Source organism: Melanerpes formicivorus, unplaced genomic scaffold, assembly GCF_026170545.1.
Source record: "Melanerpes formicivorus ecotype bairdi unplaced genomic scaffold, bMelFor1.0.p_v2 SCAF_50, whole genome shotgun sequence".
Classification (NCBI taxonomy): Eukaryota; Metazoa; Chordata; class Aves; order Piciformes; family Picidae; genus Melanerpes; species Melanerpes formicivorus.
The window spans coordinates 84811-98215 of NW_027142402.1; the positions used below are offsets into that span (position 1 = coordinate 84811).

The window sequence follows — 13405 nt, forward strand, 5'->3', positions numbered from 1 at the left end:
TTATCACCCCGAGCCGGGGACAGCCTTCTGGGCAAGGTTTGCAGCTTCAGCACACAGCTGAGCTTTGCTCTCACCCATTAAACCCTTTGGTGGTTTCAGCTTCCCGAGGATGTGTCGGCACAAGTCCTTGTCGGGGCACCGCAAACAGGGAGAGACAAAGCTCCGAGATCCAGGAAGAGGACGGCTGAGCAGACACCCCTAAAGAGAGAAACTTCATCAGCTGAACCTCACACTTCTCCCTAACACTCAGTGATTCTGTGATTAGCTATGCTGGTGACAGAGTCTCACTGAGTGCTCTTTAAAATGTTTTTCTTTTCTTTCAGCCTAGGAGTTTCATATTTAAATAGACCTTCTGCTCTGTCTTCCCCCTTCCTTCTTCCATCTTGCGTCTAAACACTAGGAGAGCTTGATGAGCTGTATCCTGGGCGTCCCAACGTAACACATCTCAACTGCATACATGGATTTTGTAATCTTTTGCCCCATTGCTCGCACAGGGTGGATTAAGTTCATTACTTAGAGCTTGTCAGGACAGCTGTTGAAGTGTCCTGTGCAATGCAGGAGGAGTTGAATCCCATAGGAAACCACATTACTGTGCTTTGTCAGCCTGGTTATGGTCAGAAACCTCCTTCATTTTTTTTTCTCTTGAACAGATATATCACATGAGTCCCCAGAATTAATTTGCCTCTTCTCATAATTATTTCTTTAAAACTGTCTTAGAAGTGTCTCTGTCCTTCCCTCTCTCTAGATACTGGCCTCCTGAGCCCACGGCAGACTTGCACAGAGCTACTGCGAGCACCACTCTGCACGGCCTCTGGGGGGCTTTCAAGCACAGGCACCCCAGGAGAATCCAAACCTAACCTTGCAGCTGGCCTTAGAGCTCCTCTTTGGAAAAGTGTCGCTGCCAGGGCCCACAAACCAACGTCCTCTGTCGGCAAACCGGATGTAAGGGCTGAAAAGTGTCAACGGAAACCGTAATCGGATGGCCCAGGAAGATCCTGCCGGTCTGAACACACCAGACCTGGAATGCACAAAGAAACTCTGTTAACAACTGCCTGTGTGTCTGCTCATAGCTTGAGGAGTAACAGAGCAGAACCAATTCCCAAAAGGTTTTCACTGCGTTCCCAGGGCAAGTAGAGGCTTGCTCTGGCTGTAGTTAATACCTAGAAATTCCTATCAAAATCTTTGAAGCACAACAAGAAAAAAAACAAACCAACCAAACCACAAACTGCTTTATATTATTAAGTAGGAACTCGAAAGCTTACAGGAACTGTGGGGATTTTTTTATGACAAATTATTCCTTTTCTTTTTTTCAGTGAGCAATTGGGTTTCCAACAGCTCCACATTCTGACACCAAAGCACCCCGCTCCGTGTCAGGGCTTGTGGCTGAGGCCGAATACAAATCTGCAACTGGTCCTCAGGCAAAGCAGTTAAGCTCCCTGAAAAAAAAGGAAAGAAAGCAAGAGTGAGTCAACCATAAAAACAAGACCTAACCAAACCCCCAAAGCCATTTTGTCAGGAAGTCGCCTCCACTATCACCCGCCACATGCTGAAATTCCCTTCCCCTGGGGCTCCTGCTTGGCCCACAGCTGGGGAACATAAAGCAAGGCACAGCCCTGTGGGTACCTGCTGCCCTGGAGCCACCAAAACCGGAGCACCCAGTCACTACCAATCCCACAGCAGACCCAAGATACAACAGGGACTCCATAGAGACTCCAAAACCTCACTGAGAACCCCCCAACTCCTTCAGGACCCCCACAGATTCTCCAACTTAGATGCCCACAAAACCCCTTTGGTTGCACCCAAACCCCCCATCTGAAACACCCAGCTCCACTTTAGGTACCCCCAGATGCTTCCAATGTCCCCAGACCCGCTGGTGGACCAGCCCAGAACCCCCTGACACTATCCCAGACCCTTTCAGGGGGCTCCACACCCCTTCTAGATGCCCACAAAACCCCTTCACACGCCAAAAGAAACCTTTACCTGCCTCCAAACCCCACGTGGGGGCCACTTAGCAGCGGGTGGCAGCAACCAAGTCTGTTGCTCTCACCAATTAAACCCTTTGGTGCTCTCAGCTCTCTGACCCTGTGTCAGTGCAAGTCCTTGTCGGCCGGCACCTTCGTCCTGATCCAGGCGGAGAGAGAACTGCCAGGAACACAGCTTCGCCGCTCCGCTTGCGGCACGCCTGCTGCCGAGGGCAGCCTCGTCCGCAGCCTGCCCGAGAGGAACACGGCCCCCGGGGCCGGGGGACACACAAAAGCCTTCCACAAAGGTAACAAGGGAAGTCTCTTGGCCACTCTTCACGTGCCGAGTGCGATTGTCATGCGGAACACACCGCGGCATCTGGAACGAGTTTAAGTCCAGGTCTGTGGCAGCACAGAGGTTCCTGGAATATCCCGGTACATCGATCCACAGGAGGTTGTCTTTCGGTCCCCAGTCTGATGCTTGGCAGCACAGCCATCACACCATTTCTCTCGAGTGCTTTGAACTGACAATTCATGCAGGAGAATAAAACCAAACAGGAGTAAGCAGCTTGGAAAAGAACTTGGATCATCACCAGGCCCAGCAAGAGGACACAGTCTCAGGCTGCACCAGGGGAGGTTTAGGCTAGAGGTTAGGAAGAGGTTCTGCACAGAGAGAGTGATGGCCCATTGGAATGGGCTGCCCAGGGTGGTGGTGGAGTCACCATCTTTGGAGGTGTTCAGGAGGAGACTGGATAGGGTGCCTGGTTGCTTGGTTTAGTTGATTAGGTGGTGTTGGATGATAGGTTGGACACGATGATCTTGAAGGTCTCTTCCAACTCGGTCTGGTCTATTCTATTCTATTCCGTTCCATTCCATTCCAACACCATCTAATCAACTAAACCACGGCACTGAGTGCCTCATCCAGTCTCTTTCTAAACACTTCCAGTGATGGTGACTCCCTGGGCACCACCTCCCTGAGCAGCACATTCCAAAGGCCAATCTCTCTTTCAACCTGCTCTATTCTATTCTATGAAGACCTTCTTCCTAACATCCAGCCTAAACCTCCCCTGGCACAGCTTGAGACTGTGTCCTCTTGTTCTGGTGCTGCTTGCCTGGGAGAAGAGACCAACCCCCACCTGGCTACAACCAGAACTGAGGGGACTGCAATCCTTGCAGCTTCAGCTTTCCTTCTCTGCTACTTCTTTTTTCAGATGGATTTTTTTTCAAAGGGACTGCTGGACAGCAGAACAGGATGGATGGCTGGGCCCCAAGAGCGGTGGGGAACAGAGTTAAACCCAGCCGGTGGCCGGCCGGGCACAAGTGGTGTTCCCCAGGACACCCCTTGTGAGAGAGTGAGTCCAGAGAAGGGCCACAAAGCTGGTGAGGGGCCTGGATAACAAGCCTTACGAGGAGTGGCTGAAGGAACTGGGACTGTTTAATCTGCAGAAGAGGAAGCTGAGGGAATTATGGCGTGGTCTGGCTTCAGCTCTCAACTACTTCCACGTTGAGCAAGGACAGCTTGTACTCACAGAAGGCACTGGCTGCTTGGGTTCAAGGTTCCTGCAGAGCTCAGGCTATCTCTCTTCATTAGTGAGGTCGTCCTGTCACCTAGGCAGAGAGAAGAAAATGCAGCTATGAAATTAGACCACTGGAATCGTGAGACTCGTTCTGTGTGCGACTCCAGGAGAATCCAAACCTAACCTTGGAGCTGCCCTGAAGAGCTCCTCTTTGGAAAAGTCTCGCTGCCGGGCCCCACAAACCCCACACCCTCTGTCAGCAAACCGGATGTACGAGCTGAAGAGTGTCGACAGAAACTGTACGTGGACAGCTCAGGAAGATCCTGCCAGTCCCAGCACACCAGTCCTGGAATGATCAAAGAAAGTCCGTTAACAACTGTCTGTGTGTCTGCTCATAGCTTGAGGAGAACCCCCCAACTCCTTCAGGACCCCCCCAGACTCCCCAACTTAGATGCCCACAAAACCCCTTTGGATGCACCCAAACCCCCCATCTGATACGCCCAGATCCGTTTTAGGTACCCCCAGACGCTTCTAATGTCCCCAGACCCGCTGGTAGACCAGCCCAGAACCCCCTGACACTATCCCAGACCCTTTCAGGGGGCTCCACACCCCTTCTAGATGCCCACAAAACCCCTTCACATGCCAAAAGAAACCTTTACCTGCCTCCAAACCCCATTTGGGGGCCACTCAGACCCCTTAGCAGCGGGTGGCAGCAACCAAGTCTGTTGCTCTCACCAATTAAACCTGGATGTTAGGAAGAAGGTCTTCATAGAATAGAATAGAGCAGGTTGAAAGAGAGATTGGCCTTTGGAATGTGCTGCCCAGGGAGGTGGTGGAGTCACCATCACTGGAAGTGTTTAGAAAGAGACTGGATGAGGCACTCAGTGCCGTGGTTTAGTTGATTAGATGGTGATGGAATGGAATGGACCGGACCAGGTTGGAAGAGACCTTCAAGATCATCGTGTCCAACCTATCATCCAACACCACCTAATCAACTAAACCATGCAACCAAGCACCCTATCCAGTCTCCTCATGAACACCTCCAAAGATGGTGACTCCACCACCTCCCTGGGCAGCCCATTCCAATGGGCAATCACTCTCTCTGTGCAGAACCTCTTCCTAACCTCTAGCCTAAACCTCCCCTGCCACAGCTTGAGACTGTGTCCTCTTGTTCTGGTGCTGCTTGCCTGGAAGAAGAGACCAACCCCCACCTGGCTACAACCTCCCTTCAGGGAGTTGCAGAGAGCAAGAAGGTCTCCCCTGAGCCTCCTCTTCTCCAGGCTAAGCAACCCCAGCTCCCTCAGCCTCTCCTCACAGGCCTGTGCTCCAAACCCCTCCCCAGCTTTGTTGCCCTTCTCCGGACTCCTTCCAGCAACTCAACGTCTTGCTTAAACGGAGGGGCCCAGAACTGGACACGGGACTCAAGGTGTGCCCTAACCAGTGCCAAGTGCAGGGGCAGAATGACCTCCCTGCTCCTGCTGGCCACACTGTTCCTGATATTGGCCAGGTTGCCAGTGGCCTTCTTGGCCACCCGTGCACGCTGCTGGTCACGACCAGAAGACAGGGATCAGAAGAGTCTTCGGCCAAGCTGTAAACCTCTTCCTAACATTCAGCCTAAACCTCCCCTGGCACAGCTTGAGACTGTGTCCTCTTGTTCTGGTGCTGCTTGCCTGGGAGAAGAGACCAACCCCCACCTGGCTACAACCAGAACTGAGGGGACTGCAATCCTTGCAGCTTCAGCTTTCCTTCTCTGCTACTTCTTTTTTCAGATGGATTGTTTTTCAAAGGGACTGCTGGACAGCAGAACAGGATGGATGGCTGGGCCCCAAGAGCGGTGGGGAACAGAGTTAAACCCAGCCGGTGGCCGGCCGGGCACAAGTGGTGTTCCCCAGGACACCCCTTGTGAGAGAGTGAGTCCAGAGAAGGGCCACAAAGCTGGTGAGGGGTCTGGATAACAAGCCTTAGGAGGAGTGGCTGAAGGAACTGGGACTGTTTAATCTGCAGAAGAGGAAGCTGAGGGAATTATGGCGTGGTCTGGCTTCAGCTCTCAACTAGTTCCACGTTGAGCAAGGACAGCTAGTACTCACAGAAGGCACTGGCTGCTTGGGTTCAAGGTTCCTGCAGAGCTCAGGCTATCTCTCTTCATTAGTGAGGTCGTCCTGTCACCTAGGCAGAGAGAAGAAAATGCAGCTATGAAATGAGACCACTGGAATCGTGAGACTCGTTCTGTGTGCGACTCCAGGAGAATCCAAACCTAACCTTGGAGCTGCCCTGAAGAGCTCCTCATAGCTTGAGGAGTACCAGAGCAGGAACAATTCCCAAAAGGTTTTCACTGCATTCCTAGGGCACTTGAAGGATTGCCCTGGCTGTAGTTAATACCTAGAAATTCCTATCAAAATCTTTGCAGCACAGCAAGGAAATTGAGGGATGGGAAGGCAATATGTACTTACACGTTAGGCAAGAATTGGCTTTGCAAACTAATCTCTCTAACTGTTGGATATGCACTGAACTTCCTCGAGGCCAAATGAGGACCCCTTTATTTGGGGAAGCCTCAATGAATTGGACTTGGGGGGCATCAGACTGGGTGACTACATCTGAGAGTACCTTCCACAAGTGTCAGCATGGGAAAGATAGCTCAGAAAGCCTGGGTCCAAAGTTTGCCTTAAGAAAATATAGTATAGGAATATACTGTTGGCTGTGAGAAAGGGGGGAACTGATGAACAGAAAAGTCTCATTAACAGAACCACAGAGTTGATAAGAATTTTCCGCTTGTTAGCTGAAATGCTGGAACGCAGGGAGGGGGAGAGGGGTTGGCAGACAGCCTTTGGATAGAGAAGGAATAACAGGATTTGTCAGTGATTCACTTCTGTTAGTCTTGGACAAGATGCTCTTTTGGATAAGACAAAGGACACCTGCATGATATGTGTACTTCTGCTCTTTTAGAGAGATAAGCTTTGTATAGATAGGCAGCATCTGGACCTCTGTCATTATAGACAGATAACTTTTTGTATAAAAGTTTGCCCAAACCTCTCTGAAGACACACAGCTCTTTTGAAATGATCCTACCTGTGTCAGGCGCCAGAATAGAAGCACGATACAAGAGACTTACTGAGTCTCTTGTGTGTCTTTCTCTAAGTCATTATCAACGCTGTTTGCAGCACAAACCCAAACCCAAACCCACCCCGAGACACCCCCAGCTCCCACGGGAGCCTGCAGAGACCTCCCAAAGGGTCCGTCGGAGGTGCCCAGCTGCCTCCCCACGACCCTTGACCCTTTCCGATGGCCCCACGAGAACTTTACGTATCCCCAGACCCTTTTAGGTGTCCCCAAGACCTCCTCCGTCACCCCCAAAAGCCCTGCCGATGGCCCCAGACCACCTTCAGACGCCGGAAGGAACACACCTGGGAGTCCCGGGCCGGCAGCGACACCGGGACCGGACCCGCTGCGGCGCAGGCGCCGTATCCATAGCGACCACCGGGACGCTGCCCCCCTGGCGCGAGCAGAGCCGGGCTAGGGCGCAGGCGCCGGATCCATAGCGACGCTCGAGTCAAGCTCTCCGCCCTCCGCTCTTCCCCTAAGAATTTTCGAGCATTCAGCGCAGTTAGGCTGCAGAAATTAGCTCACCCAGGGCGGCACACGCCGCGGCACGGCTGCACTGCCGGCCATTACACACCGGGTTGAGCACTGACCTCCCACGGGGCGGTATACGCCGCGGCACGGCTGCACTGCCGGCCATTACACACAGGGTTGAGCACTGAGCTCCCCCGGGGCGGTATACGCCGCGGCACGGCTGCACTGCCGGCCATTACACACCGGGTGGCAGCATTGAGCTCCCCCGGGGCGGCACACGCCGCGGCACGGCTGCACTGCCGGCCATTACACACAGGGTGGCAGCATTGAGCTCCCACGGGGCCTCTGGGTACGGTTGAGGCAGCAGCCGCCACCCCCGCAGAGCCCCGCCGGCCAAGCCCGGACACGCCCCCCTCCCCCCCCCCAAAAGCCCCGCGCGGCCCCGCCGCTGGCCACCCCCCCAAGCCCCGCGCAGCTCCAGCGGCTGCTATAGAGAAACCCCCCAAAGCAGAAGAGACTGGCACTGACCTGGGACACAGCAGAAGAGCTCCAACCTCTACCAGCCACAACCCTGCACTGAGCCACTTTAAGCATCTGGCGCCATGTTGTTGAGGGCGGTGCCACGCTGGGGGGGGCGGTGCCACGCTGGGGGGGGCGGTGCCACGCTGGGGGGGGCGGTGCCACGCTGGGGGGGGCGGTGCCACGCTGGGGGGGGGCGGTGCCACGCAGGGGAGGGCGGTGCCACGCTGGGGAGGGCGGTGCCACGCTGGGGGGGGCGGTGCCACGCTGGGGGGGGCGGTGCCACGCTGGGGGGGGGCGGTGCCACGCTGGGGGGGGCGGTGCCACGCTGGGGGGGCGGTGCCACGCGGGGGGGGGGCGGTGCCACGCTGGGGGGGCGGTGCCACGCTGGGGGGGCGGTGCCACGCTGGGGGGGCGGTGCCACGCTGGGGGGGGCGGTGCCACGCTGGGGGGGCGGTGCCACGCTGGGGGGGCGGTGCCACGCTGGGGGGGGCGGTGCCACGCTGGGGGGGGCGGTGCCACGCTGGGGGGGCGGTGCCACGCTGGGGGGGGGCGGTGCCACGCTGGGGGGGGGCGGTGCCACGCTGGGGGGGGGGCGGTGCCACGCTGGGGGGGGGCGGTGCCACGCTGGGGGGGCGGTGCCACGCTGGGGGGGGCGGTGCCACGCTGGGGGGGGGGCGGTGCCTGCGTTGTGACCTCACGCTCAGCGTTCCATGGGTTTTATTCCCCTCCAAGACAACACGTTGAGTTCTGAGCAGCTGAGGAGCCCTGGGGAACACCTGTACAGAAACGTTCCTCCAAGAGCTGTCAGAAAAACGTTCGTTCCGCCAGCACTGCCGGCCGTTACACACCGGATGGCAACATTGAGCTCCCCCGGGGCGGCACACGCCGCGGCACGGCTGCACTGCCGGCCGTTACACACAGGGTGGCAGCATTGAGCTCCCACGGGGCGGCACACGCCGCGGCACGGCTGCACTGCCGGCCGTTACACACCGGGTGGCAGCACTGAGCACCTCCCTGGGCGTGGGCAGCAGCCGGGCCCCCACCTGGCTTTTATTTTCCAATGCTAAAAGCCTTTTAGAAGCAGAGAGGGCAGACAGGGGTCGTTTCCAAAGCTTTCTTACGCACCAGTCACTCCAAGCCCTCCCTCTCCAGCTGCAAACCAGAGGTTTGCCTCCGCCTCGCCTCACCCCAGTACTTACACTTTTAAAGATAGTGTGGTCCCCTCGGAGAATTTTCAGCACTTTAGGGGGGGGCCCCCAGCCCTCGCTCACCTGCTCCTCTGCTGCAGCAGCCCCCTGCCCCACGTGGCAGAACCAGCCCACCCACAATCCCCCCACTCCCTTTGAGTCGCCCCCAAAAAGGCACAAAATAAAGCAAACTGCCCAGCCAGCACCTCCTGCCTTTCACAGCAAGGACTGAACATTGCAGCTTTGGCCAAGACCATCAGCCCAAAGGAAGGCCTGGGCCCTGAGGAACTAAATGCAAGTGAACTATCTGACACCACCACAGTCCTGTGAATGTTGCAAAGCAGTAGTGCATGCGGTATAATAATTCGAAAGTTAAGGGCTGCTCAAGCTTTACACAAAGTATCCTATTCAGTTTTGGGTTCCACTTAACACAAAGTAAAAGTATAAAAGGTCAGAGGGAAAGCCAACTCTACCTCTGAACTACAGCAAGAAATACTGGAATCAAGGGGCCCTTTCTTCTGCTATTCATAGATGAAGAGAACATGAAAACTGATGGGCTAAACCAACAGGGCAAGATTAGAATAACTAGTAGAGAGAACGGAAGATACAAAGCTTCAACTGCATCTGTTTAGCAACGACTCCTACCAGATAACTTCCATGCCATAACTTTGCTGATTTCAAACAAGCCAGCTGGTGAAGCGTCTCGCTCACAGGCGGCCGACGAGGAGACGTGCAGAAGGCAGAGGCGAGGGAACAAGTCCTGAGCTTTGCTGCAGGCTGTCCTGCGGCTTCCCCTACCGACTCTTTCCCGTACACCACCGCAGAAGGAGTTGGGTGAATTTTGTCTCAAACCGGCTCCTAAGACAACCTCCGCTTTTTCCCTGGGTGCCTACGTGGGTGTTGCTTCATCTTTCCCTCACGCTCGGTACGGCATTCGGGTGCAGAGCAAGGCTCTGGACAGCCAAACCGAACTCCTGTGCTGAAGAAAAGGAAGCGGAAGCACAGGCTGAGCCCCTGAGCTCTAAACATTCACTGAGCCCCAGGAAATGCCTGCATGTGCTGGCTGCTGCCACCTCCTCGTTGCCCCGGGCCTGCTCATTGGAGGCTGCCTGGCAAAAGCACCTGCCCCCACTTTCCTCGGCGTTCTTTGAATACCCAGGTTGGAAACCTAAGAGGTAGCGTACTAATTGGAAAGCATGTTCCAGCGGGCGTGGCTGGAGGCTGGGCGCCGCCGCCGCTTTCTCTGCTCCCCGCCCCTCCTTTGCGCGGCCCCTAATCACGTGACGATCGCTGGGCGAGTCTGGGTGCTGCCGGGTTCACCCTGGGATCGCTGGGCGAGTCTGAGGGCATTGGGGTCAGCCTGCAAGAGCTGGGAGAGACAGGAGAACAGCTCGTGAACTGGGAGTAGACTGCTCCCGACCGCGGCAAATCGACACCCACCCCCCCCCCCCCCCCCGCCGCTGGTGTTTCTCGGCCCCCCCCTCGCTGCCGCCCACCCTCAAACCCATAGCAGAGTCCTGCAGCAGGCACAGAGCAACTCCAGAGAGCAGCAGAGTCCACACCGAGCTGATGCGGAGCGGAGAAAGCAGAGGGGACGAGGATTACGCTGGCTAGGTCGGAGCCGACGGGGCGAGGGCGGCGCCATCTTGGGAAGGGCAGGCGCTGTCACGGGGAGGGCGACGCCATCTTGGGAAGGGCAGGCGCTGTCACGGGGAGATCGACGCCATCTTGGGAAGGGCAGGCGCTGTCACGGGGAGGACGGTGCCGTCTTGGTGCCCTCACTTCCGTCTACATGCCCCCAGCCCTCCTTTCTCACCCTCTAAGGCCCTTGAGGTGCTCGCAGCTCGCCTTGAGATGCCGGGGGAGATGTGGCTGGGGGACCCTGGGACTGCAGGACACCCAATACCGGGGTGAGACCACCCCAATCCTGCGGGACCCCAAACCCTGGAACCCCCCCGAGACCTCTAACACAACACCACCACTCCCCGCCCCCTCAGCTGCTTCAGGACCCTCCAGAGACCCCCCCGGAGACCCTCCAGAGGCCGCCAGACACCTCTCGATGCCCACAAAGCCCCTCTAGACGCCCCAGAATACCTCTCTGCGCCTCCCTGCAGAGGCCACTCACACCCTTGGCAGCAGGCGACAGCAAGCAGTACCTGGCCGTGCCCACAAGGTGGGAGCAGTGAGCAGAAGAGCCAGGGGCGCTAGGGACACCGAGACTCCAGCAGTGCCACACAGCAACCCACACGCTGTGGGGACCTGACACAGAGACCCCGAAACCACACTGAGGCACAGACCCCCCCACTCCTCCCTGACCCTCCAGACATGACCCAGGAGCCCCTCCAGAGGTCCCCAGACACCTCTAGATGCTCCCAGAACCCTTCACATGCCCCCAAATTCCCCTTTCATACCCCCAAGCCCACTTCAGATGACAGCAGACCCTCCTTAACAGGCCCCCAGCGCTCAGCAGGTCCGGTGCTGCTGTGCCTCGGGAGCAGATCAGCTGGTCTCCCTGCAGAGCTTTTTCCAGTCAATGAAAAAACAGCACACCACACACACACACGAAAGACAATCCACTGTTTTAATTGAGAGACAGTTGCTATTTCTGCTTCAAACCACACCCCACACCCCCCCGTGGCTCTGCTCAGGATGTGCTTTTCTCCTCTAGAAGCCTTTCTACAGAACAGAGGGGGGTCACGTCAAGGCCTTTCTGCACACAAATCACTGCCCTTCTGCAATCTCTCAATAAGCAGCACCGCTGTTCCTCTGCTGGAACACCTCACACTCACTCTTACACTTGCCCGGGGCTTTCCCTCCCCTCCAAGAACGTCCTGGCATTTCAAACATTTGGCATTTCAGGTCTGCAAGCAGCCTTTGTGGGAGGCTGCCCTCACCCCTCCCTCACTGCTCCTCTGCTGTATCCTCGCCCACCCCGCTGTGGCATCACAGAAGGAAAGACAGCCGAGCGGCTACGCTCCTGTTCTTTTTATCACCCCGAGCCGGGGACAGCCTTCTGGGCAAGGTTTGCAGCTTCAGCACACAGCTGAGCTTTGCTCTCACCCATTAAACCCTTTGGTGGTTTCAGCTTCCCGAGGATGTGTCGGCACAAGTCCTTGTCGGGGCACCGCAAACAGGGAGAGACAAAGCTCCGAGATCCAGGAAGAGGACGGCTGAGCAGACACCCCTAAAGAGAGAAACTTCATCAGCTGAACCTCACACTTCTCCCAGCTTTGCAACAGCAAAGAACTTTGTGAACAACACAGTGGTGCTCCTAAGGAGGTCACCAGCTTGCAAGTTACAGGAGAAATAAAAACCTTTTTATTACAGAAGCACTGGCAAAAATTTATGGACAGGAACAGCAGACGAGCAAATTCTGCGATTGAGCTAACGATAGACATCAGGCCTAGGATCTGGCTACCCTGACAAAGGATGCCAACAGGACAGAGTGAGGCCTCAGCAGCACTCCCAAAAAGCCCCACAGAGAGCCACAGGCTCTGGCCCGTGCCCCACCTACGGGCCGGCCCTCCTGGCAGCAGCGCAACACCACCTCTTCAGGAGCCCAGGGACTGACCTCAGCCCCCTAAGGGCCAGGCAAGGTTGGTTCCTGTTAGCTGCCTAAAGCAGCCTCCCCAGCCCTGCTTACAGGGACCTTGGGCTGCTGCTGGGGACAGAAGGGGGATGGAGGGCTCCACAACTCGTCACACAGACCCCGAGCACAGGGCTGTTAAGCTGACAGGGTGCCAAGGGAACAGGCTGCCATGAAGGCACAGACCCAGGCCCTGAACTACAGGGTGGGTCACCTTGCCGCAGCAACACGACCCAGCGGCTTCGCTGCGTCCGACGAATAAAAGGAGGAAGTTCCACAGGAACAGAAGGGAAAACCTTTTCACTGTGTGTGCCAGAGCCCTGGAGCAGGCTGCCCAGAGAGTTAGTGGAGTCTCTGGAGACATTCAAAACCCGCCCCAGGTGATCCTGCACTGGCACAGGGGTTGGACCGGATGCTATTTTGGGGTCCCTTCCAACCCCTAACACTCAGTGATTCTGTGATTAGCTATGCTGGTGACAGAGTCTCACTGAGTGCTCTTTAAAATGTTTTTCTTTTCTTTCAGCCTAGGAGTTTCATATTTAAATAGACCTTCTGCTCTGTCTTCCCCCTTCCTTCTTCCATCTTGCGTCTAAACACTAGGAGAGCTTGATGAGCTGTATCCTGGGCGTCCCAACGTAACACATCTCAACTGCATACATGGATTTTGTAATCTTTTGCCCCATTGCTCGCACAGGGTGGATTAAGTTCATTACTTAGAGCTTGTCAGGACAGCTGTTGAAGTGTCCTGTGCAATGCAGGAGGAGTTGAATCCCATAGGAAACCACATTACTGTGCTTTGTCAGCCTGGTTATGGTCAGAAACCTCCTTCATTTTTTTTTCTCTTGAACAGATATATCACATGAGTCCCCAGAATTAATTTGCCTCTTCTCATAATTATTTCTTTAAAACTGTCTTAGAAGTGTCTCTGTCCTTCCCTCTCTCTAGATACTGGCCTCCTGAGCCCACGGCAGACTTGCACAGAGCTACTGCGAGCACCACTCTGCACGGCCTCTGGGGGGCTTTCAAGCACAGGCACCCCAGGAGAATCCAAACCTAACCTTGC

The 13405-nt window shown here is 55.9% G+C and overlaps 1 long non-coding RNA gene across 1 annotated transcript; it reads right to left on the reverse strand.

Moving 5' to 3' along the window:
• Positions 1 to 883: 883 nt before the first annotated feature.
• On the reverse strand, positions 884 to 2525 carry LOC137452167 (uncharacterized). Its single transcript, XR_010989984.1, has 3 exons — positions 1981 to 2525; positions 1263 to 1436; positions 884 to 1018 (listed from the first exon to the last, which is right to left on the reverse strand). It is a non-coding gene; the product is annotated as an uncharacterized lncRNA (long non-coding RNA).
• Positions 2526 to 13405: the final 10880 nt, after the last annotated feature.